The following is a 14,934-nucleotide window of genomic DNA, read 5'->3' as shown; positions in this document are numbered from 1 at the left end:
TGGCAACCTGCAAGAAAAGACTCCTGAGGAGCTGCAAGGAGGAGAACCGTGCAGGCTAGGAGTGTTCCATTTTTTATCTGAGCTTGTGTGAATATTTTCTCCAGCTGAAACCTGGGTGTGATTTTTTTTTCCTGCCAAAAAGGCTATTCCAGCTTTGGCTTCTGAGGAATTTGGGAGGCTTCATTCCTGAGGGTGATGAGCACACAGCACTGGTGGAGGAGGTAGCCGGTTAGCTCAGCAATGCACCACTTGGTGGTAATTATGTGACAGATATGCAGCTCTTGCTGTAAAATCAGCCTGTGATATTCCAGCTACCCTCGCCTGGCTGCCGCCCCTGCCTGGTCCTGCTGTTTGCTGTCCCTTCAGCTGTGTTAATATAACAGTTTGTGTGCATACATCCTAAACGGGATAGTTGAAAGATGGAGGTTAGAAATTCCCTTCCCCCTCAAAAAATGTAGTTCAAACGCACTTGATAGAGTGAAAGTTTGCTGTCCTCGATCAGCAGGCATGAAAAGCTTGATTTACGTCCCTTGAGATGCCTAGGTATTAGGGATTTCTGCATGAGTGACAGTGGCAGACAAGACACCCTGGGAGCCCAGCATGATACCCTGGGTCATCTCAAGCGACACCAATGTCCAACTCTGAGCAACAGAGTCTGGCCCTAAAACCAAGAGGGACAAAAGACGGTCTGTCTCTAGGCTCAGATGGGTTAAAGCACCTTGTTCAAAGGCTGACCAGTCCTGATCTAGGGCAGTCAAGTGCTGGCAAACCCCTCATTTTCCTTGTCCGCTTATTATTCTCATTACTCCATGGTCACCTGCTGGACCAGAAATAGGTCCATGCACCCTCTTGGAGTGAGAATTATTCCCTTAGGAGTGGGACTGTTCCTTGGGTCTGCAGCAAGGAGCTGGTCTGAGACCTTTGCACAACTGTTTGCACATTGTGACATTTGAACTTGCCCCCCTGGGCTGTGTGGTGGGAAAACCTGCAAGGCAGGTCTGGCAAAAGATCTCGCAGCTGTGGACCATTTTGTGTTAGAGAGATACTGATCTCAGAGGAATAGCAGAGTCAGCAGACTGCCTGCTGCAGTCTGATAATAATTTCCAGGTGGGCCTGCTCAGGTTTTGCAAAGGAGAGAATTTTCCTGCCTCCTTTTCCCAGGCCATTTTTCCGGATGTGTTGCTTTTTCAGTGCATTTCCACTCCAACAGAGGGGTGTGGGCTTGATTTTCCCTTGCAGGCCTTCCCACAAACAACATTACTCCGCTCTCCTCATCAGGCATTGGAACAGGCTGCCCAGGGAAGTGATTGAGTCTCCATCCCTGGAGGTATTTAAAAGACAGGTAGACATGGTGCTTAGGGATATGGTTTAGTGGTGGGCTTGGCAGTGATAGGTTAATGGTTGGACTTGATGATCTTAAGGGTCTTTTTCAACCTTAACGATTCTATGATTCATGTCTTATAACTGATGACAAAGCTTGGCTGGTCTCACATGTCGCTGTGTGCTGTATCCTCATCTCCCTTGTGTGAGGGTGAGATGTACCTTCTCTTGAACGAGTTGTAGGACTGCTTGCTGCTCCTCGCTGTCTCTGCGACTGGAAGGTGCGTAGTAGGTCAGGACTCTGTGTGTGCTGCCCCACATGCTGGTCCACTCACTAAGGATGCAGGGAAGTGGAGCTGAAAGAGCTTTCTTGCCTGTGGCCCATGACAGTGTGGATCAGGTCAGCCTTGCAAAGAGAGTTTGGAGGGTCTTTGGTGATCTAAAGATGTCTTTTATGTCTGAATGGTGGGACAAGAGCTTGCATGGAAGGGGCAGGACATATTTCAGTTTTGCCAAAAACGAATGCCTCACCTCTTTACTTTTTGCCTGTGTAAAATAATTATTCACTTTTTGAGACAGCAGTTCCCAGAAGGGAAACTGATAGCACACACATACCTGTGTGTATCCCACTGATAGCACTCACATACCTGTAGCCTGTTAGAATCAGTTAAAAATCAGGCTTGACAAGACTTCTACAGTCCATCCCCCTGCCTAAAGTATAACCATCTTAAAATCTACATTCTCCCTAGGACATGTACACTATCGATTTACAGTGCACCATACATACACCTGTGGATATCTATGTACTATTGCCGTTAATAGCATCTTCTCTGATTTCCTTGGGCCAAACGGTGTGGACAGGCTCATCTTTATAGCATGTGATTCTGCGTGTGGCTTTCGATACACAAGCACACAGCTGGTTCACTCCAGAGTGGAAATGTGGTGTAAATGGTTATGAATGCAGTACAGACAATCCAATAGCCAACACCTCCATGCAAAGCAAGGGGTGGACCAATGGGTTAGTGCAGATGCATCGTTGTGTTACTTCCAGGGGCTACTAATGCTAAATTTTGTAGCTGGACTGGGGAGAAACATTTTTTTTATGAAAACAGAGGCAGTAAAGGCAAAATACTCAGTGCCAGGGTTTTGAGGGCAATAAGTCTTTACTTAGATGGATAAGCAAGATCCTTTCCATCTCTTTGGCGGAGTTGGGGTATACACCTGAACAAGCCCCTCCTCCTGCCCCCAGATAACCCTGGTCCATGGAGAGCAGCCAGTGATGGCTGTGTGTTTCTTAGTAAGGTTGGAGGAACACAGTGCTGGCTTTAAAAGGACCTCATGACATAGCAGTCAGTGGACACACACCATCTGCAAATCTGAGCACAGCCCTTTTCATTTGGCGTTGACTCAGGATCTTCTGAGAAATGATAAATGCTTGGCTGGACAGCTGCAGCCGCTGGGACCTTGTCCTCCACCAGTCTATGTGGCTGCTGAGCCATGGGTCTCTTTCACGCCCCCAGGTCACTCCATGTTTCGGGTTTGCAATGTGCCTTTGCGGGTGGGGGAATTGCTTTCATGGGAGGGCTTTCATCCATGGTTATGGTGACCTCAGTGAGTCCCTCGATGAGTTTCTTCGGGAACTGTGCAGACTGTGACTCTTTCCTGAGTGTTTTATCTGCACAGAAGCCCCAATTTGGGGCCAATAGCAGGCTTTTTATTCTTTGCTGACTTACATCTGATGGCACCTTAGTGAAATCTTCTAGCAAGCCATTAACTTGCTAATTGCAGTGCCTCTTCCCCCTGTACTAAAGTTGAGCACTGCCCTCCTTCATGACTCAAGGAAGCTGAGATCTTGAACAAATTTGCAAACAATTACGAACTGCCACTACCCAACCAAAATCAGCTAAAACTAACAGAAATAAAGTGAGAAGAAGAAAGAAAATGAAAATAAAACTCAATGGTGAAAGTCCATATGTAAGACATAAAAAGACTTAGGTCCGACTTCTGATCCAAACTTTCTGGATGCCTCTGTATTGTTGTCTGGAACCAGAGTCCTGGTTCACCAGTGTCCTGGACCAGTGCAAGGACAGTGCCCCCACATTACCTCTGGAAGAACCTTTATGCTCAACATGGGAGTAAATCACACTTTGATTGACATCGGTTCACCTCCAAGTCTCAGATGAGAAAATGTCCTTTAGAAATGAATGAGAGGCAAGCAAGACATGCCAAAGAAAGAAAGCAATTTCATTATCACTGTCATTATAATGTTGATTACGGACAAGGGAGCATTTCTTGAAGAAGATCCATGTTCCATGGCTAACATACATGCTGGAGTGGGATATTTTCAGGACACCACATCTTCTCCAGTTGCTCCTAATATATAGGCGCTCAAGCATAGACCGAGTCCTGCATGGGCACATCACTGCTCCAAAATACTCAGGGAGGTGCGAAACAGGTTTATGGAGACATCAGCCATCTGTCAGGGGTCTAGACAACAGAGGTGACTCTGGTGTGGTAGTGGGGGTGTATTTACATGTGGGAAAACTCAGTGGGAACAGAGACTAAAGCCCATTCATTGACTTCACTTGATTCCAGTGGGTCATGGAGTAGGCTGTAAACCAGGTTATTTCATTAAAAAAAAAAAAAAAAAAAAAAAAAGTGAGGTTTTAAAAAATTCTAATTATAAAAAAATATATTCATCTTCTCTCACGCATCTTCCTTTTATCAAAACTTGAACTCCTTGGATATATCTTTACTAGTAAACAAAACAGGGCAGGACACGAGCACTGGGATTTGATAATCCAAACAGTGAAATGCTTAGCATATCCCTGGAAAGGTTTTTGTCCAGGCTAACTATTTCTCTCCCAAACAATTGCCAAGTGTGTCTGGGATCAGGGATCTCTTCCACCAGGCAGCCTGGTTGTAGCCATCTGTTTCTGGAGGAGAAGAGAGGATGGACATGGCCAGATTATGATATTTGGCTTCAGGGCTAGAGAAGGGGCCCTGAGACTTCTCAGTTTACTAGAACAGTTGTAGCAATTCAGATACTGAATTGGCATGAAAATGTACTGAGTTTTCTGAGAATGAGTTGCCAGTTTGGAAGATATAAGAGTTGGGGAAGACCTGGGCTCTATCTTCAGCTTGCACTGACTGGCAGTATGATCTTGGGCTTTGAAGTCATCAGAAAAACTCAGGAGCTTAGGGATACACATGTGTCCAAATGCTTTGTGGAAGCAAAGCACAGTTGTCTGCCCAAGCGTACATCTGTCCTCTGGTTATTTGTGCACCTGGGTTTGATTTGCAGATGATTTCTCTGCTATCTTCCTTCCCATCTTCTGTCTGATCTAAACATGTTCATTGATCCCCGTCCCTCCAAAACACCCTCCCCAACTCCACTAAAAGGAAGGAGACAGCCAAAATCATGTCCAAGACCACACTGACAATTTACCGGCATAGACGATCCAGCTCCAGCACCATAGCCTGGCTTTGCCTATCTTCTTACAAACACAACATAGCCTCAGAGACAGCCAGAGCAAGCCCAACATTTGTTTTGTGTCCACAATTCAGTGAAGTGCCTGAGTCATGCAATGCGTGTCAGGACTTCATCCTTGACATTTCCCAAAGGCTTGGCTGATGGCTGCACCTCTAGATCTTGAGTTGGACTTGTGCTGGGTAAAGACCACTGTGGATGTAGACATGGGGGTCCCAAGGGGGAGTCGGTGTTGCTGTTGCTCCTAGGCACACTGAGAGTCTTTCTGTCTGGCAGATGGTGAGATGTGCAGATGCTGAGCAGTGGGTGGCCAGATAGAAACACCAAGGCTATTAAGATTTTAAAGTAAATTATTACTGGAAAATAACTTGCAATGGCACTAGGGAGAGGTGGGGGGGAGGGGATAAGAGAAGCACAGCAGAAGGAGCTTTGTACCCCAAAATCCTTCTAGCAGGAATTTCTTTTAATGAAAGCAGAACTACTATGTTTTTCAAGCCTAATCTGAAGTCTCAGGATGACTCTCCAATGGGTGACTCCTTTGCCAACCCCGAATCTCTCTTTCTCTCTCTGCAGCATTTTAGTGATTGTTGATAACGGGTGGCGATCTCTTCTTCCCTGTAATAGCAATTGCTCCTGAGGCTGCTGGACTAGGTATCCTGGTTGGGGGCATGACCTGCAAACAGCTCAGCAGGGCACTCAGAGCCACCACTATTGATTAATTAAATATCACTTACATCCTCCTACCCTGGAAAAGCCATGTAACTCATGGGGAGGAGTAGGCAGCGTTCCTGTCTGGCATGCTGCGTGATGGGGGACATCTGGATATCTGAATGCCTGAGTCAGTGGAGAGCTGGTTCCTGGGTCATTGAACTGTCCGCTTTCCACAGACCACCAAGGATGTGTCAACAAGGGATTTTTCTCAACTTGCATTGAGCTTTGGAAGAGCCACTTTTGTTTCAGGTCTGGATAAAGACTTGTGTACTCAAACCTGTCCAACTTTTCAGCTGTGCCAGTTGGCTTTGTCTGTGTATAGACCTTGCTCTGCTCGTCTCATTCAGCCATCAGAGTCACAGTGAAATGGTGGAGTGACCTGAGAGCAGCCTCTCACCTGAAAACTCCCTCTGTGCTTCACTTCTTTATTTGCCGTTTCCTTAAAGAAAAAAGCTTAATTGTCCTCAATCCTGTAAAGCATTCAAATATAACAACAACATGATGCTGGTAAGTATGATTAGACTAATCAAGAAGACTGTAATAGAGAGGTAGCTCTGCAAGTAGATGTTTCCTTTTGATGACTCCTCCCAGGGCATGACATCTGGCATTGGGGTAAGGTAGAGAGCCAGGGACAGCAGCTTCCTACAGACGTAGTCACTGTCACAGTTTTCTCAAAAAAACCCAGTTTCTTACGAAATGAATGAAAATTGGCTTCTCCTACCCGCTTCTGAAGCAGACAAGCCATCTACAGCATTGCTTCTCTTTCCACATCTTTCTGTTCTTGCTCATCCTGCTGAGACTCCTCCAGGAAGAGCTGCTGACACTAAAAAATACTAGAATAGTGCGGATCAACTGGTTTAGGCAGACCATAAGCCTGGGCTGGCATCTACTACATAATGCTTATATATTTGTGGGTTTTTTCCTCCCTTGAGATTTATTTTCTCTGTGTGTAGTTACATAAATTGCCCTCCCTCTTCTCTAGCACAAAAAAGGAAGGGCAGAAAACAGTCAAAGACAAAATGCTTAAAAAAATTCTCAAAGAATTTCTAAACCTTTCTTCCCCTTTAGCACTCCATCCTAGGTAAAAAATGTGGCTTCAGGAAGGGTTCTGCTGTTTCCAGCTGCAAGCCATGCACACCTGCCTGATTTGTGATACAAAGTCGAGGAACACCTACATAAAATACTTGTTTCCACTTGTTTCCACTACCAGCAATAGACATGGCAGAAAACACCCTCAGAGATATTAAAAGAGTGCAAAAAATTTCTTGCAGCATAAATATTCCTAGGAAAAATGAATTATATTAGTTTGAACACCTGATTGGAGATCTCACTTGAAGAGTGTTCATCTCAAATTACTAAGAATCCCTGTTAAGCTTTTGGTTGGTTACCTAGACTGTCACCTGGAGAGGTGATGCTGCTACAGAAATAAAGTTTTCCCATTGGCAGAGGTCAATATCACTTTATACAGCTTTAGAATGGAGGAAAAAGGTGTTAGACCAAGGTCATCACACCTGTCTAAATGCTGGCTGACTAAGAGGGAGATTGGTCTTTGGTCAGTGAGGGGGGAGTGTAATCACGTTGCCAGTGGATCTGTTCCTCTCTGTAGACCAGAAGAGCAGCCTAGGATGGCTAAGATGATGGTTAACAACACACTGGTTTAGAGAATGACCTTTCTGAAGTGTGTGGTGGGGACATGAACAAGACATTTGCATTAGTTCAGGCCAGTGGAAAGCATATTTCAGTGGCTGAGAAACAGGATGATGGAAGTTTGCTGCTGCAAGGGGCTTTCTGTCCTGTGTGGGAAGGGTTTGAAATCCTCCCATCCAAGGAAGGTGCCACAGCTTGTGCTCCAAGGGTGGCTGGGAGATGAATGCCACCCCTTTTCATTTTCCTCTGCAAAGATGTCCAACTACTCAGCCTTCAACTGGATAAATTAGAAAGCCAGCAGTCATGACTGGGAGCTGCTGAGCACATGGAGATGACACTGGCAAGCAAACACTTTTTTTTCTACATTTTGAATGAAACTTCTGCAATTGATAAATTCAAACTTACCACAGAGGGAAGCACAGACTGCATAAAATGGTTTTAGATAGACGGTTTTAGATAGATTAGCCCAGTCACACATGAAGACTTCCCATAGGTGGGACCTGTGCTCAAGTGGTTCCAGTTTATTGATAGAAATAGGGAGGTGGGGAAGAGCAATTGACTGGCATCGTGCTTTGGAGAATGGGAGTTGAATAGTGTAGACATGGCCTGACCATGCCTGTTGGACAGTCCTTGTTTCTATCACTTTAATAGAAGGACAAGAGGTTGTCTTTCCTTCTTTTAGGAAGGAAAGGAAGGAAGGAAGGAAGAAAGGAAGACAGAAAAGAGAGGGAAGTGAGCTTTGGATTGTGAGGGGATGTGGTTTCCAAGGATGTTACAGCAAGGTTTCTGCGGATTGCTGTGTGTGGGTGTAATACAGAGGCATTCTGCCTCTTTCCATATGTATACGACTGTTATACGTGTTTATTTAGTATTTATTGCCTTTGTTATATAAAGGAACATATCACCTCTAGTTAATTATACACTTCACATGTTGAGAAAACTAGACATCTTCTTCACAACACTAGGAAGAAAACTTGTTTTTTTTCTTGTCCATGCATTTCTGTGGTTTTCTGCAATTCCATGAGGTCTTTATTACACTTCTGTGCAGCACTTCCATTCTCTGTGAGGACAAAGTCCCACTTGTTCTTGCAGACATTTGATTTCTGGAGGTACACAATGACCCCCCTCATCTTGACAAGTATGGAAGTTTGATGTTGTATCTGCAATGAAAAGGATTTAAGTCAAAACAGAAAACATTACATCACCATCTGAACCAACTCATGCATGGAAAGTATCATGAAGTTCTGGTTACTGTGTCTCCAAAAGCAATGACACAAAGACAGACTATGGGGGTCATCGGAGGACTTCTGTAAAAAGAGGAATTTGTGACCCACCAACTTGGATAAGAAACGACTGAAGGAAGGATATTGTAAAGGTATGAAGAAGGTGTTTGCAGAATAACTACATTTCATTTGCAGTACAGAAGTAGATGGTACTGAATAAAATTATGAGGGAAGAGGTTTTAAAACAAACAGAAGAAATTCCTGATCTAAGGGGGAAAAATCAAGTAAGGACTTTTAAACACAAAGATGCTTAGATCTAAAAGTCCTGAGCTGCAAATTCATGAAAGCCAGGAGAATATATAAGGAAGTGTAATTACATGGTTGTGGTGTTCATTAATAGCCATTTTACACACACAGAGTAACTGTATAGAAACATCCACTTCTGGCCACGGACAGATACAAGACACTGGATCAGATGAACCTTAGGTCTGATTAGCACAGTTGGCTATAAAGCATGTATTGACCTAATGATATATGTTGACTATTGAGGAGCTCCAAAAATAAGCATGTCCAGAAAGGATTACATAAATTTACAAGGAAGAGGTCAGCTGGCACCTATTAAACATAGCAGTGTGGATGCAGTCAGCAGTCCCCCAAGAGATGATTATAGGAAGATATATCAAGGAAGGAGGACTCTGTGTGGGCCACAATTTTTGTTTTCTTTCCCCAGGCATCTGTTCTGTTGGAGGCAGGACATTGGGCTAGCCAGTCCAAAATGGCAATTCTGGTCCTGTGCTCCATGCTGCCATTAATGGAAGAACAGCCAGGTCCATCTTTGTAGATGGGAGGAGGTGGCTTAGGCCATTTGGAGACAGAGCAAGAGTGTGTTTTGCTGACTTTAGTAATCTCCTCTCCAAATGTTGCCTGCCTGGGCAGGGTTTCCACACATACCTATGCAGCAGGTTTTCTGACGCCGAGAGCAAGTTCCAAATGCGGCAAATGGCTCTGGGCAGGATTTTGAATGGAAGCAGAAACCGTGGTATCCAACACAACGTAAGGTGTCTTTGGGCATGCTGAGACCTACAGGAAGAATGGGATTCCCAGCTGTGCTGCAGGATCAGTTCATTTCTCATGGTTTTCCTCCTGCTGAAACCCCATGGACCCCAATTAGGGGTCTGACACAAATACCCGCAAAGCCCAAGGCAGCTTTTCAAAAAGTTTTGGGACCTCACAGGACTCCAAGGAAGGCCTTTGTACAACTAGAGAAAAATGGAGCTGTTGATGGCAAGTTTCTGAACATACCCTGGTCATGCATGTTGTAGTGGGTAGGGACAGCCCAGCCTTTGAATGCTTCTAAGTTCTAGGACTGCAATGCTGCAGGCTGGTCATGCAAGGGACAGCATGGTGCTCATATGCCCTGAGATGTACCTATGACTTAAAAAAGTCAAAAGCTGGGATCTGACCCAGTTAACAGGGACAAGACGTTGGCCCAGTTCCTTCCTTCTCTGAAAGACTTACTCCAAGATGGGGCATTTCATTAAGCATGAAGATAAACTAGGCTAAAAGCACAATCAGTAAATGAGTCAGTGCAGCAGAAGGGCTGAGGAAGGGGAACCAGCAGATTTAGGGAGCTTAAGTAAATTTCACTGGTGTAGTTCAACTTGAGTAATACAAGGGAACACCTCTGCCACTCTTCTACCACTCACAAAGGAGAAAATTTATGGCTCTGGGGTAAGAAGAGGCAGATGATTTCCATGGTACCATCTTCCAATAGTGCCACAAACTGGCATAAAGAGACTTCAAGGAGTCATAAGGAGCCAGCTCCCGGTAGTGGCTTTTGTGCAGAGGTGCTGGTTTGACATCTGGTCACCATAGGTTAATTTTTCACTTCTGCTTCTAGACTGAGCAATAGGGAATGCCTCTAATGAAAAGAGCTGAAGAGCGTGGAGGAGTACAGCCTGCACCACTGCACAAGCTAATTGTACCTCCTACACAGGCAGACCCCAGCATGGGTCTTGCCCCTTACCTGGAACAGCCTGGAGGAGGAAGAGGAGAAGAGCCATGAGGCAGGAGAAGAGCTTCATAGTGGAAGGTCTCAGCTGCAGCACGGAGACAGGGCCACAATGCCAGCACCTTTGAGCAGGGGAGGAGGGAGCACTCTTGCATTTATAGGGCTGTAGGAACAGACCCATCTGTCCGGGGGACCTTGGCAGCGGTGAATGTGGGAGGCAATGAGTACAGCTTGACCACTGCGCATGGCTGAACCTGAACAATGACAGAGGGTCACAAAACCAAGCAGAGAGGTAACTGTACCTCCCTACCCGGCCACTGGGAAGGCTGTTTCTCAATACCGACCCACACGGAGACCTTCATTACTTGTTACCCTCAAAGATCAAGGTTGTTGGTAATGGACCACCCAGAGAAAATTAGCCATCGTTCTGGTGGCAGAGAAGGCATCTGGGAGCGCCAGAAGACTGTTGATGACGGTGAGCATAGCAGAAAGTCCAAAGTTCTGCTGCAATGTTTGCAGTCTCCATTCAGCAGCGCAAATAAATTATTTTTTTCATATTTTCCCTAACTGAGAAATAAAATTTGAACCAACTAAAAATTCGAACAACTACCTGAAAGGAGATTGTAGCGTAGCAGGGGTCGGTCTCTTCTCCCAAGTAACAAGCAAGAGGACAAGAGGGAATGGCCTCAAGTTGAGCCAGGACAGGTTTAGGTTGGATATTAGGAAAAATTTCTTCACCAAAAGCATTGGAACAGGCTGCCCAGGGCAGTGGTGGAGTCCCCATCCCTGGAGGTATTTAAAAGCCGGGGAGATGTGGTGCTTAGGGACATGGTTTAGTGATGGACTTGGCAGTGCTGGGTTAACGGTTGGACTTGATGATCTTAAGGGACTTTTCCAGCCTAAACGATTCTATGATTCTATGATTCTAAACAACCAATTTTCTTTCTGAAAATACAGCAGAAGCTTAATAAAATATTAGTTAACAAAATAAAATACAATCTTAATAAAATATGAATCGTCCTCCTTTATGTGAGATACAGAAATCTGGCACATAGTCAGAATGATATGTCTTAATTTGTTATATCTGTAGTGGATAAAATTGGAATTTTTCCCCTTAAACCAAGTTATTACATCTAGCAGTGTGAGAAGTTAACTCCAGAAGGAAAAAAGGGAAAGCATATACCCAACATCAAAAATAGAAGAAAAATCTTTTTATTGAAGGATCATGAATAAGTCTAAGTTAAAAAGCAGAGATAACTTTGAGGCTAAGAACACACCTCCCTTTTCTTTTCTGTATTCTTTGGGAACATAGAATATTCCTGGGTATTTCTCACAGTATCTGTATTTGTTATAGAAGCGGCTTCCAACCAGATACTCATTTACATGGCAGTAATGTCTGCAGCTTCCTCTTGGACCACACAGGAAAGTGTCCAAGATGTCCCAAGTCCTGCTGCCTGCACATAGAAAACCTTTTGTACTCTGATGAGAAAGGATAGGCACAAAATGTTATCAGATCAATGGGTTTGTGGTTAGGTTGCCTGCGAGTAATCTACAGCCTGTGTTGCACGCATAGCTGAACTTCTGAGTGACACTTCAAGCTGGAAGACAGAAATGAGTTTGATTTGGACTGAAGAGAACAGGGACTTCTCCAAGTTATTGCTATGAAATCGCCATTGGAAAAAAAAATAAATTATTTCACTTCACATGAATATTTCTGTTCATACTGAAATGAAACTTTCTGCACTGTGCAGGTGTAAGACGCAAAGGGAATAAGAGTTGGATCTTTAGAAACACTCCCATGAAGCGGTGCTGCCTTAGTTTCATCCAGGCTTTTAAGCAGCAGAAAGAACCAAGCTCCAGCCTGTCTTCTGTACATAGAAAAAAGCTGGGGAACGGCATCTCCAACTGAAATGTCACCCATGAAGTTTTCTCTCCAGAATTATTTAATAAATGTAACCAATACCTACAAACAGTTTGCAGGTCCCCTCACAGCTCTGGGGCCAAATTATTGCAAACTTCATACAAGCATCAAACTATTATTTCTTCTAAGAAAGGATGCTGGGATGGCTAATGGCCTGAGGTAGTCCTCAGGGACACGGCAGACTTAGGTCCAAAACTCTCTCCTGCTAGTTTTCGACATTGCCTTAGCCAACAGGCTCTTCTGGAGCAAGTCTCTCATGATGTCTCCTTCTGCAGTAAAGAAGTGAAGTGCAGGGCACAGCTCAGAAAACAGGACTGGGCTTCAGCCACATAGCCATAGGTGTCTCCACATGAGCAAGGAGTCTGAGCTCCTGTTTTCAACAGCGGGTAGGGGATTTTCTGTGGCCACAAGGTAATCACTTAGTGATGTTTTAGGCACCCTTGGAGGTACATGCCCTGTATCTCCTCTACCCCCCTCTCTCTCCCTACCATGCCGCGTGCTTTCTACCTTGCAAGCCAAATCTGCCTCGGACCCTGATCTTGAGGCTGCAGTTGAAAGTACAGATCTTGTCAGTGACCGGGTAACTATGCCTCCAGGATGCTGCGCTTGCTCATTTTGCTTTCAAACACCTTGGAAAATATCCAGATGGTTAGTTAATCCATTCAGGTCAAGCCAGCACAAACCAGGGGTCATTTCCCATCTCTCTCACGTCACATGGAGCAAGTATCTGAATGTTAAAGAAGAAGAACTTAGACCTCAGAGGTAAAGTAACAGGTTATTAAGGAAAGCTGTGCAGATTAATTAAGGTTCTTCTCACATGGTTTCAGTTTGAATGGATTGTTATCTTATGGAAAACATATGTGTTAGTCATAATGCATCAACCTGCACTTCTGCAGAGAGCTCATTTTGTTTCATAATGCATAATAAAAGCGTGTGGAGATTGCCAGAAAGTCTCCCCAGGGCTGAGTCAGCATGTCCCACTGTTTTCCCACACCTCAATTCCTCAAATGCTAATGCCTTACCCCAAGAACAAGGTGTTACAGCAGTTTGGAATTAACCAGCTTGGTTTGTGTTCGGGCTGCCAGCACTTCATTTCAATGAAACATACTGTATTATTAAAAATGCCATTTTTCTCCTTAAAAAGTAAGATCTTGCCATCTGAGAAGTGATCAGCACTGTGGGTTCCTGTACCTATTGCCTGAAGCAAAAGGAACGACTCCCAAGTGCTCATGGTGTTCTCTTAAGCAGGACCAAATGCTTTAGGGATGCCCATTAAATAGAAATGAATATTTGCCCACTCTCTGCTCCAGGGAGTCCTGAGGAAATGCTTTGTCACTTTTCTGGCTTCTCAAGGATAGTTTGACAAACAAAAAGGACTTTTTTTCCTCAAAGCACCTTTCACAGAACAAAATACATTTATTTGCTATGTCTATGGATGGATGCCCATTACTCCTTATTGCTTTCTCTTGGGAATCAGTGTTGCATCCCAGGACATACAGCAGGGTCATATATGTGGTGCACATTATCAGAGTTTGCAGATGTCATGAGCAGCACCCTCAGTTTTGCAAATGTACAAAGAGCAGAGGACGAGTGAGACTCATGATACAGTTTTCACAAGGATCTGTCCGTACAGTGTTTGAGTTGTGCTATAGTCACACTGAAATGGTAGCTGACAGCACAGGTTCTCCTCCAGAGCAGAAGAAACCAGTGTCACTTATTTGAGCCTGTTTCTGTACATGATATTTATTGATGTTGTTCTGACCCAGTGGTCTTGATATCAACAATATAAACCTTCCTCTTAGTCCATGTGCATTGTTCTTTGCCTTTCTGGTTTCTTTGTTAGCTTTTCATTTCAAATTTGCAGGTGCCATTGAGTATCCCGGGCAGCTACGTGGCCGGAGAGCTGTTTATGTCCATTTTTCAGGCACTCCAGGCAAATGGATGAAACAAAGACCTTGACAAGAAAACTTCGGCTGTGTCGTGGTTTAACCCCAGCCAGCAACTAAGCACCACACAGCCGCTCGCTCACTCCCCCCCGGTGGGATGGGGGAGAGAATCGGAAGAGTAAAAGTGAGAAAACTCATGGGTTGAGATAAAGACAGTTTAATAGGTAAAGCAAAAGCCACACGCACAAGCAAAGCAAAGCAAGGACCCAACATCGTTCTTAGTCAGACTGGAGCAGGAACCCAGCTTTCTATTTCTGCAAAGTTATTTTTAAAATTGCAAAAAGTGGACCTGTTCTGTTTAATGATGGACTGGAAATGTTTGCCTTTTTTTTTTCGTGGGAAGTGAACGACAAATGCAACACCTCAAGTGTGTTAATAACCTGGTAGAGGAAGAGGGCTTGTCCAATAATCTTACATTCAAAATCCTTCTTTATCATTTCCAGCCATTACACAGACAATGACACTGTCAGGCTACAGGCATTTATATGATCATGATTCCCTTCAAATTATGACAAAAAATTTTATCTCAGAAAAAAAACTTTGGATTTGGAGTGAAATTCACTTTGGTAAAGGGTTTCCCTCCAGAGTCCCTGTTGCTTGGAGCAGGTCGGATCACCTCTCCTGACTCAGAGGTGACCCTGTGGTTGTTCAGGGAAAGTGATGCA

This window comes from Platalea leucorodia, assembly GCF_965183815.1.
Source record: "Platalea leucorodia genome assembly, chromosome: 3".
Taxonomy (NCBI): Eukaryota; Metazoa; Chordata; class Aves; order Pelecaniformes; family Threskiornithidae; genus Platalea; species Platalea leucorodia.
Note: the sequence above shows the minus strand (reverse complement) of the source record.